Source organism: Pan troglodytes, chromosome 5, assembly GCF_028858775.2.
Source record: "Pan troglodytes isolate AG18354 chromosome 5, NHGRI_mPanTro3-v2.0_pri, whole genome shotgun sequence".
Classification (NCBI taxonomy): Eukaryota; Metazoa; Chordata; class Mammalia; order Primates; family Hominidae; genus Pan; species Pan troglodytes.
The window spans coordinates 124,662,038-124,686,420 of record NC_072403.2 but is presented as its reverse complement, the minus strand read 5'-3'; the positions used below and the strand labels follow the sequence as shown (position 1 = coordinate 124,686,420).

Sequence of the window (24,383 nt, the reverse complement as noted above, 5' to 3'; positions counted from 1 at the left end):
GGTGGAATATAATAATATCAATAAATATAAACAGACCTAACAATGAAGGAGATCATTAGAAGAGACTATAAAACAAAATTTGAAAATACTATAAATATGCTCAGGATTATAAAGGAAAATTTACACATAATAAAGAGGGAAACAGATTTTTTTTTAAAAAATGGAACTACTAACAATGAAAAATATAATATTAGAAATAAAAATACACTGGAGAGGATCAACAACAGATTAAAGAAAAGAAGAAAAAATTAAAAGATACAAAAGAAAAGATTAGTTAATCAATGCATATCAATAGAAACTAAGCAAAATGTAGTTTAGAGCAAAAACACATTGAAAAAAATACACAGATTATCAGCAACTTGTGAAGCAATATTAAGCTAACAAATGTGCAATTGGAACCCCAAAAGCATAGAGAATGATTGGTAGGTGGGGAAGGTGTGAGGAGACAGTTTAAAAAGATTGAAAAAATAGTGGCTGAAATGTATTCAGAAGTGATAACGAATATAAACCTTCAGATCCTTAGGATCTCAAAAGACTCCAAGAAAAATGAACATACAAGTATACCACAGTGCATTAAAATTACATTCTAAAAATGATGGCAAATGGAAAATCTTAAAAGCTGCAGAGAAAAACACATGATATAGGGAAAGCCAAAGAAATAATGATAACATCAGAAATGATATCAAATCCACACAACTTTGTCAGAAACTATGCAGAAACTTTGTCAGAAATGTCTAGAAGATAAAAAATGGTGCCTTTAAATTAATAGGATAAAATAATCTATCAACCTTCAATTCTATACCTAATGAAAATTTTTTTTCATAAATGAGGCAAAATGAAGACTTTTCAGACCAAAATCAAAAAGAAAAAAGGTGAGCAACTTTATTGCCATCAGACCCTCTACAGAAAGAAGGAAAATGATGCCAGATGGGAATCTGAATCTTCCCAAAAGAGTGAACAGTGCCAGATGGCTGGCTGTTTAAGGCAAAAATAATAACAGCATATTGAGAGGTTTATATCATATGTAGACTTAATATGTATGGCTATATTAGCATCAAGTCAGGGAGTGTAGATATGGAAGTTATATAAATGCTATTTGAAGTGATATGTTAAAGTGGTAATGATAAGTTAAAGATGCATAGTTGCAAAACCTATAGAGACAACTAAAATATAAAACAAAGCGATATCTGTTAAAAAGCCTATAGTGGAGACAAAATATCATAAAACAACGATTAATCCCTAAGAAAGCAGGAAAAGAGTAAAAATGACTAAAAAATGAATAAATGTAAGATAGTACATTTAAAATTAAACATATCAATAACCACATTAAATTTAAATGGCCTAAGCATTCCAATTAAAATAGAGAAATTGTTGGACTGAATAAATGAGATTCAACTGTGTGTTGTCTACATGAATCCCAAATTAAGAGTACAGGTATAAATAAGTTAATACTTTAAAAATGCACAAATATATACAATGCAAAATATCACTTGGATAAATCCTTGAGGAGATGTATACCCTAGTCTCCATGATGTGCTTATTTCCCATTGCATTCCTGTATCAAAACATCTCATGTACCCCATAAATATATTCACTACTATGTACCAACAAAATTGTTTTAAAGCTTCAGAATAAGGAATATTACCAGTGTAAAGGGAATCATCTCACAATGATAAGTGACTTGATTCACCAAGACATAAAAACCCTAAATATGCCTGCACTTAATAGTATAATTTTTAAAATATATGAAACAAAAACTGAAAGAACTAAAAGAGAAATAGGCAAAATCACAATTTTTTTTTAGATGGAGTCTTGCTCTGTCACCCAGGCTGGAGTGCAATAGTGCAGTCTCGGCTCACTGCAACCTCTGTCTCCCAGGTTCAAGCGATTCTCCTGCCTCAGCCTCCTGAGTAGCTGGGATTACAAGCCCATGCCACCATTCTGGGCTAAATTTTGTATTTTTAGTAGAGATGGGTTTCACCATGTTGGCCAGGCTGGTCTCAAACTCCTGACCTCCATTAATCCACCCACCTCGGCCTCCCAAAGTGCTGGGATTACAGGCATGAGCCAGTGTGCCTGGTCCAAAATCACAATTATAGTTGAAGATTTCAGCTTGTTCTCGGCAACAGATAAAAGTGATAGAAAAACTAGACAAAAAAATTCAATAAAAATGCAGAATACTTTAACAATACTCTTAACTAATTTTATCTAATCAGCATACAGAACACTCTATCCAACAACAAAAAAATACACATGCTTTCTAATTACACAGAATATTCACCAAGATATACTATATTTCGGTTTATAAAGCAAATCTGAATAAATTTAACCCTATTAAAATAATATATATGATATTATCTGGCCAGAATCAAATTCAATTAGAAATTAATAAGAAAAAATATATTTGTATCAATTTTAAAATGCACAACTAAATCATAAATTGAAATGGCTATCACAATACAAATTAGAAAATATTTGGAATGACATGAAAATAAAAATATCAAATGTGTTTCTCACACAAAGAACAGTAGTTAGAGGGAAATTAATAGTATCATAGCTTATATTAGAAAATAAACATACCAAATAAATGTTGTAAGCTTATACACAAGAAACTGAAAAAAGTAGAGAAAATTATTCACAAAATAAGTGGAAGAAGATAAATAATAAAGAAAAGAATACAAGTTAATAAAATAGAAAGCAGAAAAGCAATAGAAAAAAGTTGCTGAAGGCAAAAGTTGGTTCTTGGAAAATATCAATAAAATTTATAAATATCTAGCCAGACTGATTAAGAAAAAAGAACACAAATTAGCAGTATCAGGAAAGAACAGAAAAGCTCACAAATAATAAAGAAATGTTATGGACATCTTTATGCCTCAAAACTTGAAAACTTAGGTGAAGTGGACAAAGACCTTAGGAAACATAAATTAGAAGTTCACTGAGGAAGAAAAAGTAATGTGAAAAAGCTATATGTACAGGGAAATTGAACTCTTATTTAAAAGCCTTCCTACAAAGAAAATTCCAAGTTGGAGGTAATACAATGATGAGAGTTTTTTCAATAGTCAGACCACTGGAACTTACATGCAACAAAAAGGGGGAGGGGAGCAACATGAATTATGGCCCTTATTTCACATTATATACAAATATTAACTTTAATGTATCATATGTCCAAAATTTCTAGAACAAAAAGAGCAGAGTGTCTTTCTGTCATAAGGTTATATAAATATTTCTTAAATAGGCTACAAAAACATAAATCTTAAAAGAAATATGATTGTCAAATTAGATTTCATAAATTTTGTTTAAATGCTTTTCAAAATAGTCCATTAAGAAAATGACAAGGCATCTGATGGATTGGAAGAAAATAATTGTGCATTATATATCTGACAAAGAACTTGTACTCAGAACACAAAGGATTCTTAAATCTCAAAATGAGGAAACTAATGAACTTGTTAAAAATGGGCATATATTTGAACAAATACTTTAGGAAATAAGATATGTAAGCGGCATATAAGTATATAACGATGTTCAATATTATTTGTTATTAAAGAATGCAAATTAAAATTGCAATGAGATACTACCATTATATACAATAGAAAGTTTAAAATTAAATGTAACGACATTGCTAATTGTTGGCAAGAGTATTAGGGTTCTTCAGAGAAACAAAACCAAAAGGAAAATATATAAATACATAGAAAAAGATTTATTATGAGGGATTGGCTCATGAGACTGTGGAGGGTAAGAAGTCCCATAATATGTCATCTGCAAACTAGAGACTAGGAAAGCCGGTAATGTAGTTTCAGTCCAAGCCTGAAGGCCTGAGAACCAGGAAAGCCAATGGTGGAAGTGCAGGTGTGAGTCCAAAGGCCCAAGAACTAGGAGCACTGATGACCAAGGGCAGGAAACAACAGATGTTCCAGCTCAAGAAGAGATAGCCAATTCATCCTTCCTCTGCCTTTTTGTTCTATCCAGGCCCTTAAAAGGTTGGATGGTGCCAACTCATATTGATAAGGGTAATCTTTATTCAGTCTATCAATTCAAATGCTAATATCTCTCAGGAATGCCCTCACAGACACACCTAGAAATAAATTCTTACCAGCTATGTGGGCATCCCTTAGCCCAGTCAAGTTGACACATAAAATTCATCATGATAGCAAAGATATGGAACAATTCAAACACAATGGTGTTAGTGTGAGTGCAAAATGGTACTGACCTTTGGGAAAATACTTTGGCGGGTATTTTTTTTAATATGCAGAGATAAATACACATTTATCATAAGATCCAGTCATTCCACTTCTAGATATTCTCAAGAAAAAATGAAACATATGATCATAGAAAATTGTTTGCGAATGTTCATAACAGCTGTAATCACAATAGCCCCAAACTGGAACTAGACAAAATGTCCACTTACTTGTGAATGAATAAACAAACTCAAAACAATAGAATACTACTGAGCAATAAAAAAGAATGAACTACTGAAACATACAACATTGGTGTATTTCAAAAGCACTTTGGTGACTGAAAAAAATCAGACACAAAATACTACATCCTGTATGATTTCATTTTATGAAATTCAAGAAGCCAAAACTATAATGATGGAAAGTAGATAAGACGCCCAGGGTGAGGTAAGGGGAAGATAGCCAAAAACACTTTTTAGATGATGGAAATTTGCCAAACAGTGATTTAGGTGGTAGTTATTTGACTACATAAATTTACCAATATCTGCTTGCATACTTTAAATGATGAATTTTGTTGTATATACATTATATTTCACCACAGTTGTTTAAAAAAAGTGCTATCGTTCATTACATCTAAATATTTTTATAATAATTAAAATATATCTTCAAAGAAAAGCAGCCTTTAGATATATTTAGCTTTTTCATCCAGAATAAAGTGACAATAGTTCCTCTCTGAAATTTCACTAAATTTTACAGTCCCATGAAGTACAATACTATTATAAAATTTTGGTTTATGCATCTTCTTACTTGATAAGTAAGGTTGTCATCTTCTTACTTGATAAGTCAAACATAACTGCCCAAAAGCAGAAATATTTCACATTGAAATAAGAAAAACTCAGAAAGTGTGAAGATTTTTTTTAGTAACACATTTTTTTCTAATTTGAGATTGTCTCTGGAGGCAATAGTATAGTCTGAGGCAGTTATGGAAACACAAATACAGATTGCATGGTAAAAGCTATAGAGCAAAATGAACCAAAGATGCTCAAAACCTCCCAAGAGGGATAATATCACTAGGGCACATGCGTCTAGCTGACAGGGTGGAAAGCTCCTGTTTCAGACCTTTATAATAAATTATTTTACAACAGGGCTATGTTATCAGTTGGTCCTTTGGGGTAAGCTCTTTGAAGAACATAAAGGACTTGCTTTATACATCAGAAATCCAATTCAGTTAGCTGTTTCTTCAATGAAAATTGCATGGAAGCAGAATTTTACATGTTCATAAATGGGAAAGCAAGTAAAGAAGTGTAGAAAAAGCAAATTCAGTTAAACCTACATTTCAAAGGTCAAACATTTGGTAGATTCCATCCTCCAGGATTTCTTAGCAGAAAGAATATAGAGAAAAAAAGCCATTAAATAACAGAGTTTTTCAAAAGTCTCTATATTAAAGCTTTGTATGTTACTCTTTAGGTCTTTTGCATGAAAAAAAATGGAGACACGGGCAGCATGTCAGCTTTTGGAAAAACACAATCTCTGCTGGATTTCCAGTTCTGCTACTTCTTATTTATAACATTTGAAAATATATTATGAATTTCATTCAATTTACTTGTCTATAAGACTGGAGAAAAAATTTCTACTTTTCAGTGCTGTTGAGATGAACATAGATAGTATATGGTGGCATTTAAGATTACTAGATATTATGTGCTCCTTATTTAATCTTGATACTTGTTTAGCCATATCTCCACCCATCACAGATTAGAAGCAGCAAATAAGAGACAAAGTATAGACAGAAAAAGGAAAAGATCAAATAAGATCTTTATAATGACATCATAAAAGAAATGATAATCAAAAACAAAAAGTGGAATTAAGCTGTCTTATTTCACACATGTCCAAAACTGCTTTATATCATGTATGTCCAAAATCATAGCAAAATAGAATGTATTGAAAAAGATACTTTTTTTTAATTCTCTGCTTGGTCAGATATACGATTTGTATCAGAATGTGGCAGAAACTGATTGAGACTGACACTCATGTTCCCACTTAAATTATCACTGAACAGTCAGGAAAATCAAAAGCAACTCAACAATCAGCAACACCGCTGTGAAAAAAAAGGAAGAAAAGGAACTTCATACACCAGAGATTAACTGTAATTCAACCACTTACATCATGAATTGAGAAGGATGTTTTGAAGGACACAACATATGCGTCAACATCTGAACGGGAACAAAGAAATTGTAAATACATAGCAAGCAAGCACAGAGGAAAAATAAGGAGGAAGAGAAGAGGGAGAAGAGAAAAGGAAAGAAAATTATCTGGAATGAGATGCTATTTCAGTTCTTTCATCTTTTCAAAAAACAGATAATTCATATTCTTATAATCTGTTCTACAGAATAGAAAGGTACAAGCATCCCCTTTTAAACCTATTCTATCTCTATCCCAGACACCCTCCTGACAAAAATTTTGCCTTTACAACATTTACAGTCACTTTGGAATACAATTTGTTGGTGTCTTACAAGGCTAAACGTTGCCTTAGCATATATTCTGCCAATTATGCTCCTAGGTATCTATCCAACTGGTTTGAAACTAATGACCACACAAAATAATGCATGCAAAAGATTATAGCATCTTTATTTATAATCACTAAAAACTGAAAAGAGGCAAGATGTTCTTCAGTTGATGAAAGAATAAACGAACAGTGCTACATCCATACTATTCAATAACAAAAAGGAATGAGCTATCAAGCCACAAAAAAAACACTGATAAATGTTAAATGTACATTGCTTAGTGAAGTTTTGAAAAGGAAATACACTGTGTGATTCATTTACCTGACATCTCGGAAAATACAAAACTTTAGAGACACAAAGCAGATCAGTGTTCAGAGTTTAGGGAGTAGAGAGGATTTGATAGGTAAAACACAGGATATTTTTTGAGAGCTGAGAAACTATTTGGTTTGAAAATGTCAGGGTGTATACTTAACATTCTGCATTTATGACACCCAGAGTACTTTACTGAACAAAAAATAAACCTACATTTATTCAAATTTTTAAAATTTATTTCAGAGATCAGGAAGTTCCAGGTTGGAATATAAACTCTGAGAAAGAATCTAACTATTACAAATGTATAAAATATCCTCACTAAAGGATGCTGTCCTAAGTAATTTTGGAAATGAGTAGTCTGTAAGACTAAAGACAAAAGCAACTGTCCGTAAGCTCTGTTCTCTAGTTAATAAAGTTATTTCCCATAGGAGTACAGGTTAACAGTTTTGATTATGCTATACACATATGAATTGAGATGCAGCTATACACACATGAATTCCATATGCTGGAATCAAACAAGTAAATTAGTGGAAGTCAAGTTTATCACCGTTGAAGTGGGAGGTTACAGAAAAGCAAGAGGACAAAGTTAAAATGATCTATGTAATAATGATTACAGTTGGAGATATGAGCATGAACTCATGTTTAGCTTAATATAAATATAGAAGGTTATATATACAAAATGTTTATACATATGTGTATAAACTTGGATCAGTATATACATATTTCCTTGCTTTGTCAGTTGAGAGGGCTGAAAAGCAACAACACCCCAATAGCAAAGAGCACACATAGCACTCAGATGTTGGTTTCTGATACAATTCTTCAGTAAAAAGAACTAGATTCCTCAGAGAAATGTCTTACTCTACAACTGAGGGAAGAAATATACAAGATGAGCCTGTAACACCTTATAGTGCCAGAAAGTAAGCAAATGCTAAAACAAACAAATAAATACAATGATGAGTGTATGTCAAAGAAACTTGAGACAACTGAAAAAGCTCCCATGAATAAAATTGTAATAATTGGAGCAAGAAAAATATATATAGTATTGAATTATAATACAATATATAAAATAAATAGCCACGAGTTCATACTGATACGAACAAACAACAAACAAATACATAAATCAGTGGTATAGAATGAACAAATTACCCATGCAAAAGAATTCCAAATAATTTATGTAAGTACTCTTCTTTCCAGGAAGTGAAGCAAAACTTCTGTAATATGGGCTGCTTACAATGACTTCCTTCCAAAAAGGGAAGTATAGAAACAGAGAAAAATTACTAGCTTTACACTGAAGAGACCTAACAAACTCTTCCCTCCACCAGATGATTAAAGTTAACATCAACAGCAGTAAGTCATGTTGCTAGCCTAGCAATGTACTCTTAATATGAAGTGATAGGAAAGTAAATTTAATTCTGTGATATTCCTCCCCCAAACCCATAAAACAGTCAAATCAAAAAAGCAAACAAAAAAATCAAATAAACACAGTAAATAGACATTCTACAAAATACCTGACCAGTGCTCTTCAAAAGTATCAAGGCCAACAAAAGCAAGAAATAACTGAGAAACTGCCGTGGCCAAGAGAAGCCAGAGGAGACATGACGACTAAATGTCATTTGGTATGTGAATGGGATCTTAGAATGGAAATATTAAAAGGACATTAGGTTAAAATTAACGAGATATAAATTAAGTATGGGTTTTAGTTAATCATAATGTGTTTATATTGGTTTATTAGCTGTGACTAATGTACCATAATAATAATGTAAGATGTTAACAATAGGGGAAACAGTGTTGGGTGTATGAGAAATCTCTGTATAATTTTTGTTAACTTCTCCATCTAAAACTAGAATTTAAAACTATTCTAAAATAAAAAGCTTATTAAAAATTAGAGAAGTACCTAATTTATGAATACAGATGTAGAAATTTAAATATTTGCGTTTTTAATAAAACAGTGCTTTGAAAGGCTATTTCACCTAAACAAGACAGTTTTATTCTGGTCATCAGAACAGAGGCACAGTGCAGCGCATTAATTATTCCCAGGAGCTTGGTCTTTCTCTTTCCCAGCTCTGCTACCTTGGTCAGGTTTTTAATTAGTAAATCATCTCAGAGTCTGTAAAACTAACACAATAACAACTTCCAGGATTAATGAGATAATGTGAGTAAGCTTCTTAGTACTATTCTGGTACATATTTAACACTAAATCTATGGTAGATTTGTACTATTATTCTATTATTATTTATTATTGTTAAAAATATCACTTTGGGAGGCCGAGGTGGGTGGATCATGAGGTCAGGAGATCGAGACCACCCTGGCTAACACGGTGACACCCAGTCTCTACAAAAAATACAAAAAATTAGCCGGGCATGGTGGTGGGCGCCTGTAGTCCCAGCTACTCAGGAGGCTGAGGCAGGAGAATGGCGTGAACCCGGGAGGCAGAGCTTACAGTGAGCCGGGATCATGCCACTGCACTCCAACCTGGGCAACAGAGCGAGACTCTGTCTCAAAAAAAAAGAAAAAAGGAAAATTGTTCATTTAAAATGTGCTAAAATTGTGTTAAAATCACAAAAGGCTAAACACAGGACAAAGGATCTTCCCCCAGAATAATAGTCATTCAATAAACGTTATATTACTATACATAGCACAGTTATATTTGAGATATCAAAACTTAGTTTATTAACATTTGACCTACTGCACATTATACTAGACACAAAATATGCAACAATGAAATGAGAAATTTTTAACCCACCTAAAATCTGATCATTTATACACTTACAGGTATCATTGAGAAAGAATTACCCCTTATTTAAAAAAAAATCCTTTCAATGATTTTCTAAAAGTCCTTGGCTAATTTCAACATACTTAATAAGAGCTAATTATATTTCTGTTATTATCTCACAGATAACATCTTTGGGAGTTTCAGGAAGAATGGTCTACTTTACATTAAAACTATGCAAGACAGGGAAAGGAATACAGATTAAAAGGAAAATTATAATCATTTTCATATCATAACTGAAACTCTGAAAGCACTTACATTCCTCCAAACTTTGTTCTAAGAGATTTATATATATTAACTTAATTTGTTTAAGATTGGACTTACATGGTCTTAGAAGAGAAGTACCTGTACAGATCATGTTGCCAAGCTCTCTCATTTTATAGATAAGAAATATTCATCCAAGCTAAGCTAAGTTCTTCAGATCACACAGCTCTTTAGCAAAGTCAAGGCTAGGTGAGCTTCCTTATCTGATCTCTACCCAATACATCTCACTTTCACTAATATTAAAAGAATATTGTGTCAATTTGATTGGATTGAAGGACACAAAGTATTGTTTCAAGGTCTATATGGGTGTTTCTGGGTGTTGCCAGAAGAGACTGACATTTGAGTCAGTTGACTGGGAGAGGAAGATTCACCCTCAGGAAGACCCACTAACAATGTGGGTGGGCACAATCCAATTGGCCTCCATCTTTCTACCGTGCTGGATGTTTCTTGCCCCAGATGTCAGACTCCAAGTTCTTTGGCTTTTGGACTCTTGGACTTACACCAGTGATTTGCCAGGGGCTCTTGGGGCCTTTGGTCACAGACTGAAGGCTGCACTGTTGGCTTCCCTACTTTTGAGGTTTGGGACTGAGCTACTACTGGCTTCCTTGCTCCTCAACTTGCAAAAGGCTGATCATGGGAATTCACCTTGTGATAGTGCGAGTCAATTCTCCATATATATGTCATATATACCAATAGCATACTAATAGACATATATGTTATTAGTTCTGTCCCGCTAGAGAACCCTGACTAATACATCTGTCAGCTCACTCTCATAAAACGTATCTATAAAATTTTACGTGTTTACTGTTTCTCTCCACAAAAGCAACTAAAACATAGCCCAATGGATATAGGACCTGCGTTATATTATTCACTATCGTGTCCTTAGCAGCCACATCATTCTGAATAAGTAGTTTGTGAATACATATTTGTTGGCTGAATGAATTATTTCTCAGTTTTCACCTCTGTCCTTGTGATGGTTTCATACATCCCAAGGAGACTGTCTGTGGTTTACACTTCAGAATGGCACTCAGATATACCTGGAGAATCAAGTCTCTTTGATGGTTAAGAATTGATCAATGCCAGACCAGTCTTCATGAAGCCCAATCTTCCTAGTCCTATAATGAATCACATTAGAAATTACAGGCCTAAAAACTATTCCTTTCCCATTAATAAAATAAAGAATAAATTCTGCAGTTGAACTATGGAAAGTCTCCAATGAGGGGCCTGAGGAAAAAGGAATAGAAAGTAGCATCATCGTCAAATCTGAGCAAGGCTTTTATTTATACTAAGTTGATCATCAAGGAACAGCACCAGTTCTCCACATCATTAGATGCAGCCAGAGTCTATCCCAATTCCCTAATTCTTCTAGTCCTCAATGTTTCCCTTTGTGCAGCAATAACAGTGCTTTTTAGAACTTCATTATTCATATGCATTGAAGGTGCTTCCTTAAATCACTACAATACAGTTAGGAAAAAAAAAATTTGAAATTGACCCCCCCACACACACACACATATTGCTGCTGTTTAGAAGACAACTAAAATCTAAATAAATTCAAAGAGATTTAAAATGTCTCACTTCTTGGAAATAGTTGAGAAGAGTTAGAACACAGGCTAGTAAAATGACTTACAAACTCTACTTACTAATAGCATACACACAAGTTCTGGAAAACTACATTCACACAAAGAACTAAGCTTGCTCATTTTGCAATGCTATGCATTTGCTCCTTTACAATTTCTCATAAAAAGTATCCAATTACTTTATTTTTCTTTATCAAGTAAAAATTTTCGTCTATGATGAAATGTGTAATATATGACATAGAGATCCCTACAGAAGGTTTTAGGAGACATACTCTCCTAAGAAAATGAAGCAAGGGGCTCTGGTCTTTAGTCCATCATTTTTGATGCTGAGATCATCTTTGTCCGAGTCCATGTTGTGCATTCTAAGGCATGGTGGTCTGTTGCTCACAGCCTCCAATCCCTGCTGTATATCTCAGCAAAGAAAAACCACCATGGCTCCCAAGACTTGAGTTTAAGCTCCTCCTCTCAGTGTTGAGGCACACCTTTTCCTCTCTTGAATAATCCAACTCCTCTTCTCTAAAAGCTAGGAAAACAGATGTGTCTTTATATTTTTCTGGAAGACTTAAAGCCTTGGGTTTCAGGAAGGAAAGTTCCTGCCTTGTCCTTTTGCTAAGAGAAGTGAAAATGACTTCTCATTAGTGAAGATGAAACTACAGGGGGAGAAATTAAGTCATTCTGCCACATTCAAGTGATTCAAATTCTAAATAGAGATTAAGGATGTTTTATAAAATCATAAAGAAAAAATATTTTAAAATGTTCCCAACTATAGTATTTGATTAAACCAGTTTACTGAGATCCTTATGAGTTCTAGGTATCAGTAGAGTGGATGATAAATCATTGAGAAGTTACCAGTAGAGTGAATATAATGTCACATACCTACATACAAACATACATACCTACATACAAACATACATACACACATATACGTGTGGATATATATGTGTATGTGTATATATGTGTGTGTGAGTGTATATATATATATAATATAAAAATCCCGCATTTTTTTCAAAATAGTAATGTTAAGCTGTTAAATATCTTGCAAGCTGACTTTTTAAATTGCACATTCGAATTAACTCTTTCTTTTAACATGTAGTAGATATAATTGTTGTTCACCAACTTTTCCAGTACTCCTTTGCCTTCCATAAGAGAATTGCACTTCTCAAACACATTTAGATATAGATGGTCAATTTGACTTTTTTTGGCGAATGAAATATGAGTTGATGTAATGAGTCTTTCTTTTGTATGACAGCATTTTCAAGCCAGCATATTATCTGTCTCCCCACTTGGCTGGCCAGCAAGTTCCAGATTTTGTGGCTTTAGGATGGTTCAGACTTTCTCAGCCAAATCACTAAGTTGTTCTGTGGAGATCAGTTACCCACAGAGTCTCCTAGACATGTGACTTTGCTTAAACAAGAGAAAAATTAGAATTGTTTTAAGCCACTGTGTCTTTTCAAAAAATTTTGTTTTCCTTCTGTTTGACTTTGTGGTGTTGTTTTGTTTTTTAGTTAACCCAGCCTAATGTAGCTGAATCTCACTACGATAATACCAATAACATACTAAACTCTGGTATTATGGAGATCTCTGTCCTCCAGGAGATAGAAAATAGTAAACTGGAGATAGTTTTCTCTAACCTGAGAAAACTGATTAGTCTCTAAGGCAGCAAAGGGACAACAATCAAAACATTACACTCAGAGTCCCCAGGAGTGGTCAGTTTCAGGAAACACTAAGCAAACTCACATAGAGTTCAAAAGAATGCTGATTTATGTATTTGCAGTGATATCAAGAAGACTGGCCAATTCAGCCCAAATCTACTGGTAAGGCTTCTCCCTTCATTTAAGAGCAAGCTCAATTATAATGAAAACCCTGGTAATGAGAGTAAAGTCAGAGTATAGATATTTGGTTGCATGATCTTAGTGGCTGCAGAAATTTACTTCCTTTGGTAGGAAGAGGGGTCTGCTTATTCAAGATTCCTGGCCATTGAATTTCACCCTCATAGTGAAGTAAAATACTGTGACAGTCTTACCCTAGAGGCTCCCTTTTCCTGACTTCTATGTAAACATATTCTTTGCTGAGATATTACTATCATTGATACAGCTACAGATTCCCCTTATTGTCAAAATTGGCTTAGATTTTCTTTCCTTTTATCAACTTGAAATTATGAAGACATTTAAAGTGATTTCTGCAGGTAATTCGTATTATCCACTATATGTTATTCTCTCTATTCCCGCTCTTACAGATTGAGTGGTGCCAGACAATTTTCTCATTCAATAAGTATTGGTCACACCCTATGTGTCAGGCATGGTTTTAGGTGATGGGGATACAACGATGAACAAATTGAACACCCTACTCATGGGACTTACATTCTAATGAAGGAGACAGATAATAAACAAATAAACATGTAATGTAAAATCAGTAGTGGAGAGTACTATAAAACACTTTAGTAATTAATCCTTCACCATCACAAATATTTTATTTGCAATGAACACTGGAATTTCTATAATCCTTTAAATAAAAATAAAAGATACATGTATAAAGTTTATGAATAGTATCCCATTTAAGGAAAACAATAAGTGCTAGTCGCACTATAAAGCTTGATCCACTAGCCAATATTTATTTAGAATGCCATATATCTATAACACACATATATAAAATCATACAAAAAGTATGTGAGCCAAGAAACACTCTATAGAGTAAATAATTAGCACATTGCATGAATTTAAATTCAAAACACTTACAGAAGTGCTTTCCAGCTCAAAGCTGTTTCTGTGGATGAAACACCTAAAGAAAATGCTCCAGAGTATAGTCACATTGCTTCTAATTCCTGTTTCACTGTGTTATAGATAGATTCAGAAGGAGTTTACAAATAGCTAATCTGCAGTGCCTTGCTGATTTCTCTAGGAAACAAGATTCATTTTAATCAGGCATTATTTTAGGACAGGGAGTGTCTGGATGACAAAAAAAAATCACTAAAATATCTGCTACTAAATCATAGATTAGTAAGTAGTCCTATATCAGATGGCAAAACTGTATCTTGAGCCATCAAGAAACAAAAATGATGGGCCTCAGTGCATCCCTAAGGAACCTCTTAAATCACTGCCAAATTGATTTTCCTCTTCTCTAAATTTTCCTCTTCTCTAAGTGTAACTTCAGATATCTCTGAAGCAAACAAGACTATTGAGCAATTGACAAGCTGTTGCACATGAACTATAAAAGAGGAAAAGGAGAGAAAATGTCTTAGTTTTTCCAAAAAGGGAGAAACAGAAAATATTAGGCTATTTCAGGCCTAAATCTGGGTATATTCTTAAATCTCAGCTCCAAATCAGTGTCATCCCATAGCAAAGGAAGCTGGTATTCTTTCCCTTGTTTTGTTCACACATTTTTTTTTCTTTTTTGAATGACAGAACAAAAAGTTAGCATAAGCCAACTTAAGGGCTATTATGTCTAGAGAGAAAAAGATAATCTTATAAAGAAGTTAGAAGAAGAGCCACCAGAGAAAACATGGCACCCAGACTGACATCCAAATTGGGAAATTGAGTAAATGATGCAAAATTCAGGTTGAAATTCAGCTATAAATAAAGAAATTCACTATTCCAGGTGTTGGTAAATGTTTTCTGTAAAGTAAATATTCTAGACTTTGTGGGCCATAAGGTCTCTGTTACAACTAATCAATTTTGATTATTATGTAAAAGCAGATACCTAAATTAATAAGTGTAGCTCCAAGAAAACTTTTTCATAGGCACTAAATTTGAATTTTGAATCATTTTCATCTATAATAAAATATTTTTCCTTTTTTCAAACATTAAAAAATGTAAAAACCATTCTTTGCTCCCAAGCTATACAAACACATGCTACATACTAGATTTGGTCCATAGGACAGAATTTGCCAACCTTTACAATGTCCTAAAAACTTAACCAGGTAAAGGGCTATTTCAAAGTTTCTTTTTACTTTATGGTGCCCAGAATGTTTTATTTCTTATTGAGTCATGTACATGATACGTGAATAGACATATTTTTAAGTGAATACGTGACTAGGAAAAGAAAGTGATGTTTCTTATTTTAGTCAAGTCTGAGTGGCATGTACAGTCAAATATTTCATCGTCTCGTGATACAAGATCCACACAGGAGGAGCAGGGAGTATAAGTAGTAGATTAACTCCTTCAGAGCCAAAACTGAGAGTCTGGGGCACAGAGGTAAAATCATCAAGGCAATGCCAAAGTATGCATGAGACAGAAAGAAATGGCCATGCAACTGTAGAAACATTTTGATTATATTTAATATTTAACCACATCTTCAAAATATGGAAAGAATCTTCAAGTCCTCACCAACAGTCAATTTCTACATTTTCACGTTTATTCATTTTGGATTTCCTGATTTTTTATCTCTAAACAACTGTTTCTTCCAGAAACCACAGTACTAGAGAAAAAGAACTTTGCTTACAGGGGTGAATCCTGTCCAGTCCTTCGTAATCTGGGGACCTGAATCCTGGGGCTTCAGGCTGCTTTCTATGCTCAGAACTCATCCTGTGATGGGAAATCAAATGGTAAAGACCCTTGTTGGAAATCTTGATGGCCCTTCTATCTAGGAAGATATTGGCTAAGATTAGTAAAATGAATTTATACATGGGGGAAGTATTTTTGGAGGCTTCACTGTGCTGCAGAGTAAGCAACACCAAAACCAACAAATCAGAAACCTCATCTTCAAGAAATGCTAGCTATCTTGCTGGAAGGCTCATAATTGACTGAAAAATAATTTATTTGCATCAGTCATTCTTCTTGTATAATCTTCATGTAATCTTCATAACTGTAGTTATGGTAGGCATAACTACAGTTGAATTCAGTGGTTTTCAAAACTTTTGTTTCTTTTTAAAGCAGCAGTAAGATTAAGACACTAACAGAAAGTCTCAAGGTATAAATCAGATTTATTTAAAAATCTAACAGAAAATCTCAATATATAAATCAGTTGAAGACTCTTGAAGAAGAGTCATCAAATTGACTCTGGATGAATCCATTGCTTGGAGTTCCCTCATCTAACTCAGTGACTGCTTAGGCTCTTTGCAATACAAGTCAATGACTGCTGATCTTTATTAACTTACTATTTTACCTTTGTCTTGGTTCTCCCCAGCCATATGTGGAAATGGCAATGTATTAAAATTTATCTCAGAATATAATTCTGCACAAATTTATTATAAAGTTATAACAAATTACAAATAAAATCTGTTCAAGTCTCTACCCTTTCCAATAACAAATAAGAGTCTTTCTATGTTTTTCACTGTGGATTACTGTTTTGTCTATTTTCTTTTTTGTGCCTTTAAGAACTTTGTTATAAAAATGAAATTTACCTTAATTTCAAACATTTGATTTTAGAAATAATCCACATAGTGTATTCTTCTTGCACAATTCACAAATATTCCTGTAGAAGACAAAAGCATAAGGAGAGGTAGTAGGGAAGACAGGGAGAGGGAAAGTTAGTTCTCACTAACAGGAAGCATCTTAGTGATTCAATTGCAAAGATTTCTAGAGAAACCAGGGATAGAGAAGCAACCCCCAACTGCGAACAGTCATGGGAAATGGGAAGATAGGAGGACATGCATAATTTAGCCTGGCTGACAAATTAGCATTTATCCAGTCTATGAATACACTGCTTTGGCCTGACCACAATTAAAGTGTCAGCTTAGCTTTTAATTCAAGGGGCATTATAAAGATCAGAAGAAAAAAATAACAGTTTCTAAAGTCTTTTATTCAGAGTACTGAAAACATCTTGAATTAAATTGAAAGAACAGCTCATTTACTTTCAACTACTCTTGCCACTTGTTTCCATAGACCAAGAGAAATGCAACATGGAAACTGCCTGGGACATTTTTTGGGACTCCAAGAATTATTAGTACCTGCTGATGATGATCATTAAGTGGTCTAAATTTTTGAAACATTAATTAGGGCTCCAATTGTAGTTTAGCCTGATCAATGTTAAATATAATTGAACTTCGTTTTTTTAATAAAAATCTTTGAATATAAGAAATACTGCCTTAAATATAATAATTCAAGAGCTCTTAATATAAACAACCTTTTTAAAACTAGAAAGCTGGTTCAGCAGAGGTTTACAAATGCAAGAGGGTACATCTGGAGATGAAGTTATATGTTAATTTGCTCCCTGATCTCAAGTTGCTTTCTCAAGAATGCAAGGATTTAATTCATTGTAGATTATTTGGACTTCTTTCCAGGTTTTGTTTTCTCAACCTGGGAGATCATTCCTGGAGGGGATGAACAATAGTAGTCAGTTTCAAGAATCGTTATTATTTCAAATAGGAAACTTCTGAGGTTGTATTTTCATCCCAAATATGAGTGTGAATGTGTGTGTGTGTGTGCATTTTTCTCCTAAATCATGTAATAGGATCTCCTGAGGATAGATTTGAAGTTAGCAAAAAGGAAGTTTTATTTATTTACTGAAATTTCTTAAAATCCAGTTCCCATTTTTCCAAGTTTTCAATACATTAAAAGCCTGTTATATATGTGTGTGCATATATGTACATATGTGTGTATAGATATATATGTATATGCTTTTTTTTATTTTAGCATTAACTGTATGCCATTTGTGTACCTTTCTAAACTTAATTCTATGTGAAGGTCACTAAGAGTATATCAGCTCTTCATGTAGCTGATGGCACGATAAAATGTACCAGATAATGAGCTAAAAATGTATTTGGCTGTTACTGTAAAGGGTCAGAATATACTTGCAGAAGGGTCACTCAATAGAATTAATTCTAATAAAATAAGAATCTTATGGTGCTAAAAACAGCCAAATGAAAACTGAATATCAAGTCAATCACCAAAGTATTCTTACAGTGTTTCTCCACCACGATATTTATCCAATGTGTCAGCAGACACTGATAGTTCACAGCATACATGTCAAAAGTGAATAATAATAATAATGACCGTCTAGATGATTGTTATATGCTTTAGAAGAAAAAAACACACATTTCATCATAAGAATCAAATGAACAAGTATGTTAATAACAAAAGAGCAGTATTTAAAGGGGAGATGAAAAAAGACTACACCCTGGATCATGGGTTTTCTCTTTCTTTCAACAGCTTAATTTAATTTCAGTGAGAAAATGGTGATTTGGGCCTCCTTCCAAGACATTCCTATTTATTCCTCCCTGATGTCCAAGAATCCTACGATCCTAGACAAAAGAGTTGGCAGGAGGGGTTGATATGTTGGTGATAAGGGAAACCATTTTAATTTTAATTTCTCACTTTTAACACCTTCCCCTCCAAAAAAATAATAATGTAGTAAGTAAGTATAGATAAAATGCTATGTCATGGTGTTATGCTTGGCATAATTAGTGAGCAAAAGAAAGACACCATCTCTGTTATGAGAAGCTTGTACTCTAGGGTTAGCAGAGGCTGTGAAAAAAACACTGAGCCTCTCTGCCCCGGGAAGCCATGTAGGCCTTGGAGAAGATGAGACTTAGGGCCATTAACTTCAGCTGTGAGCAGTCTTATTTTGAGTTCCCTGGAGATCACCCTAAGCCTAATGGTACTTCCTGTGGTCCTCATGAGCTGTTGAATGGTGTTAAGGAAGTTCTCTACCAGACACCCACTTCTGAAGCCAGAAAGCATTAGTGGGACACTGATAAAACAGTTTTTCAAAGATGCCTCTTATCAGGCTGAGGAAGTTTCAATCTTTTCCTAGCTTTTTGAGAGTTTTTATTTTAATCATGAATGAACATTAAATTTTGTCAAATATTTTCTTTACATCTATGCAGATGACCACACAGGTTTTCTTACTTACTTTGTTAATATGGGGAGCTACATGCATTGATTTTCAGACTGAATTTTCATTTCCTGGATAAAACTCAATTATGATGTATTTTTTAACATGTTGTTGAACCGTATTACTAAAATTTACTTAAAAATATTTGCTTCTATGTTCATGAGGGATATTGGTCAGTAGCTTTTTTTTCTTGTGATATCTTCATCTGGTTTTGGTGTTACGGAAAGGTAGTCCTTTAAAAATGAGTTGGAAAGTATTCATTCCTCTTCCATTTTCTGCAAGAGTTAAAGTACAATTGAAAATATTTGGTAGAATTCAGCAGTGAAGACATTTGTGCCTGAAATTTTCTTTCTGAGAAGATTTTAAAATTCAATTAGGGATACCCAGGTTTTTTCTTGAGTGAGCTTTGTTGAGTTTGGTAGTTTGTATCTTTAAGGCATGTAAACATTTTATCTTATTATGTTTATTAGCATAAATTTGTTCATATATAAATCTTTTTCTTATCTTTTCAATGTTTGTTGAATCTAATATCACCAGTTTTTTCTGATATTGGTCATTTATGTCTATTCTTTAATTTTCCTAATGAGTTTGGCTAGAAGTTTATTAATTTAGTTGACTTTCTTAAGGATCAAAATTTCAATTGTACTGACTTTCTTCACTGGTTTTCTTTTTATCTGCTTTTATCTTTATTACTATATATAATCACAGGCATATACCTCATTTTATTGAGTTCCACTTTATTGAACTTTGCAGATTTTTTTTTTTTTACAAATAAAAGATTTGTGGCAATACTTTGTGTTTCATAAGGTACCACTTTTCCAACAGCACATGCTCACTTCATGTCTCTCTGTCACATTTTGGTGATTCTCACAATATTTCAAACATTGTCATTACCATTATATCTGTTATGGTAATCTGTGATCAGTAATCCCTGATGTTACCATTGTCATTGTTTTGGGGCATCTCAAACTGTGCCCATATAAGACATCAATCTTAACCAATAAATGTGTGTATTCTGACACACTGGCTCCACTGACTGGCCATTCCTTGTCTCTCTCCCTCTCCTTGGGGCCCTCTATTCCTCAAGACACAATATTGAAATTAGGCCAACTAATAACCTTACAGTGGCCTGTAAGTGTTCAACTGAATAGAAGAATTCCATATATGTCATTTTAAATCCAAAGCTAGAAGTGATTAAGCTTATTGAGGAAAACATGTTGAAAGCCAAGATAGGCTAAAACCTATACCTCTTGTGCCAGACGATTAGCCAAGTTATAAATGCAAAGGAAAAGTTCTCAAAGGACATTAAAAATCTACTCCAGTGAACACATGAATAATAAAAAAGCAAAGCAGCCTTATTGCTGACATGGAGAAATTTTTAGTGGCCTGAAGAGAAAATCAAATAGCCACAACATCCCCTTAAGCCAAAGCCTAATCCAGAGCAAGACCCTAACTGTCTTCAAGTCTATGAAGGCTGAGACAGGTGAAAAAGCTGTAGAAGAAAAGTCTGATGATAGCAGAGGTTGGTTTGTGAAGTTTAAGGAAAAACAGCCATATCTATAACATTAAAATATAATGTGAAGCAGCAAGTGCTAATGTAGAAGCTGCTGCAAGTTATCTAGAACATCTAGCTAAGATCATTGATGAAGGTGGCTACACTAAACAATAGATTTTCAACCTAAATAAAACATCCTGATATTGGAAGATCACATCTAGGACTTTTACATCTTAAGAGACGAAATCAATGTCTGACTTCAAAGCTACAAAGGACAGGCTGATTCTCTTGTTAGGGGCTAATGTAGCTGATGACTTGACATTAAAGCCAATGCTCATTTATAATTAGGAAAATCCTAGGGCCCTTAATAATTATGCTGAATCTACTCTGTGGTCTATAAATGAGACAAAAAAAAAAAAGTCTGGATGATAGTATATGTGTTTACAGCATGGTTTACTGAATATTGTAAGGCCACTGTTGAGAACTACTGCTCAGAGAAAAAGATTTCTTTCAAAATATTATGTCTCATTGACAAAGCATGTGGTTACCTAAGAGCTCTGATGGAGCTGTACAAGGAAATTAATGTTGTTTTTATGCCTGCTTACAGAACATTCATTAAGCAACTCATAGATCAAGGCATAATTTTAACTTTCAAGCCTTATTCTCTAAGAAATAAATTTCAGACCAAGCATAGCGGGGCTCACACTTGTAATCCCAGCACTTTAGTAATCCCAGCACTTTAGGAGGCTGAGGCAGGAAGACCTCTTGAGCCCAGGAGTTCAAGACCAGTCTGGGCAATATAGGGAGACCCCATCTCTACAAAAAATAAAATCAAGTTAGCTGGGTGATATAGTTTGGATGCTTGTTCCCTTCCAATATTTTTTTTTTTTTTTTTGAGATGGAGTATCACTCTGTCACCAGGCTGGAGTGCAGTGGCGCAATCTCGGCTCACTGCAACATCCGCCTCCTGGGTTCAAGTGATTCTCCTGCCTAAGCCTCCTGAGTAGCTGAGATTACAGGCGTGTGCCACCACTTCCAGCTAATTTTTTGATTTTTTTTTTTTTTTTTTTTTTTTTTTTTTAGTAGAGACGGGGTTTCACCATGTTGGCCAGGATGGTCTCGATCTCTTGACCTCTTGATCCACCTGCCTCAGCCTCCCAAAGTGCTGGGATTACAGGCATGAGCCACCATGCCTGGCCCTTTCAAATCTTATGTAGGCCTAATAGGCCCCACCTCCAACATTGGAGATTACATTTCCCGTAAGATTTGAAGGGAACAAACATCCAAAGATATTGGAGGTATTGGATCATGGGGGCAGGGATCCCACACAAATGCCTTGTCGCCATCCACTTAGTGATGAGTGTGTTCTCACTCTGAGTTGATGCAAGATCTGGTTATTTAAAAGTGTGCAAGACTTCCCTCTTCTCTCTCTTGATCCCTCTCTTGTCATGTGACATGCCTGCTTCTGCTTCACCTTCTGCCATGGAATTAAAGCTCCTTGAGGTCTCACCAGAAGCAGATGCCAGCACCATGCTTCCTGTATAATCTGCAGAAGTGTGAGCCAAAATATACCCCTTTTCTTTATAGATTACCCAACCTCAGGTGTTTCTTTATAGCAATCCAAGAACAGACTAACATACAAGGTATGGTGGCATGTGGCTGTAGTCCTAGCACAGAGGAGGCTGAGGCAGGAGGATTGCTTGAGCCCAGGAGTTTGAGGCTTAATGCACTCCAGCCTGGGCAACAAAGTGAGACCCTGTCAAAACAAAAAGAAAGAAAGAAAGAAAAGAAACTCAGAAGGCTATAGCTGCCATAGATAGTGATTCTTCTGAAAGATGTGGGAAAAGTAAACTAAAAACCTGGTAAAGAGTCACAATCCTAGATGTCATTAAGAACATTCATAATTCATGGCAGGAGGTCAAAATATCAACATTAACAGGAGTTTGGAAGAAGTTTATTTCAACCCTTATAGATGACTTTGAGGAATTCAAAACTTTAGTGGAGGAAGTAACTACAGGCCTGGTGGAAATAGCAAGAGAATTAGAAGAGGAATCTGAAGATGCAACTGGAGTGTTTCAATCTCATGATCAAACTTGAACAGATGAGGAGTTGATTCTTATAGATGAGAAAGAATGGTTTCTTGAGATGGAATCTGATCCTGGAGAAGATGCTCTGAACCTTGTTGAAATGACAATGAATGATTTAGAACATTTCATAAACTTATTTGATAAATCAGCAGAAGGGTTTGAGAGTATTAACTCCAATTTTGAAAAAAGTTCTATTGTGGGTCAAACGTTATCAAATAGCATTGCATGGTACAGAAATTTTTTATGACAGGAAAAGTTGATTGATGCAGCAAACTTCATTGGTCTTTTATTTTAAAAAGTTGCCACAGCCACTCTAACCTTCAGCAACCACTACCCTGATTAGTCAGTAGCTATTAACATCAAGGCAAGAATGTCCACCATCAAAAACCTTGGGATTGCCTGAAGTCTCAGATGACTGGTAGCATTTTTTAGAAAAAAAAAAATTTAACTAAGGTATGCACATTTGTTTAGATATAATGTTTTGTATACTTAATAGACTAAACTATTGTGTAAATGTAATGCTTATGTGCACTGGGAAACCAAAAAGTTCACGTGACTTGCTTTATGGCAATATTCACTTTATTGCAGTGGTCTGGAATGAAACCTGCAATAGCTTCAAGGTATCTCTGTATATTTTATTTTTATCCTTATTATATTTATTAATTACTATTACATATTTATAATTATTACTTATCATTCTTCTGCTTTTGTTGGATACAATTTACTCTTCTTTTATAGTTTAGGTTAAAGCTAAGATCATTGGTTTGAGATCTTTCACCTTTTCTGAGTGTTTAATGCTATAAAGTTTTCTAAGCACTGCTTAAGTTATATCCTACAAATGTTGATATACAGTGTTTTCACTTTTGTTTAATTCAAAATAACTTTTCATTTCCTTTGTGTGTGTGTATGTGCTTTTTTTTTGGTCCCTGTGTTACTTAGAAGTAGGTTATTAAGTTTTCAAATATTTATGGATTTTCTAGAAATCACTTTGTTGTTGATTACTAATTCCATTTTTTCAGAAAACATACTTGAATTATTTTAAATTTATTGATACCTGTATTTTATGGCCCATAAAATTATGTCTTCAAAAATTTCTGTTTTCACTTGAAAAGATATTATTCTGCTGTTTTATGGTGGGGTGTCCTATAAATGTCATGTTGTTAACCTTGTTCAAATCTCCTGCATTCTTATTGATTTTCTGTCTACTTGTTCTATCAATTATTGAGAGAGGAGTGTTGAAATATCTGACTATAACTGTGAATTTATCTATTATTATCTTTTATTTCTATCAGGTTTTGCTTCATAAATCTTAAAGCTCTAGTATTATGTGTATACACATTTAGATTTGCAATGATTTTTTATGAATTAATGACTTTGTCATAAAAGACCCTCTTTATCCCATAAAACGTTCCTTGTTCTAAAGTCTACATTTTCT

General features: G+C 34.0%; 1 protein-coding gene across 2 annotated transcripts in view; it reads right to left on the bottom strand.

Moving 5' to 3' along the window:
• LOC134810350 (uncharacterized) overlaps nucleotides 1–24,383 on the bottom strand; it is a 180,137-nt gene that overhangs the window by 112,102 nt on the left and 43,652 nt on the right. For both annotated transcript variants that reach the window (XM_063813361.1, XM_063813359.1), the window contains exons 3-4: nucleotides 16,935–17,005; nucleotides 16,034–16,116 (exon numbers count right to left, since the gene is read on the bottom strand). The gene's annotated coding sequence lies outside the window, so the exon portion shown is untranslated. The remainder of the gene's footprint in view (nucleotides 1–16,033; nucleotides 16,117–16,934; nucleotides 17,006–24,383) is intronic.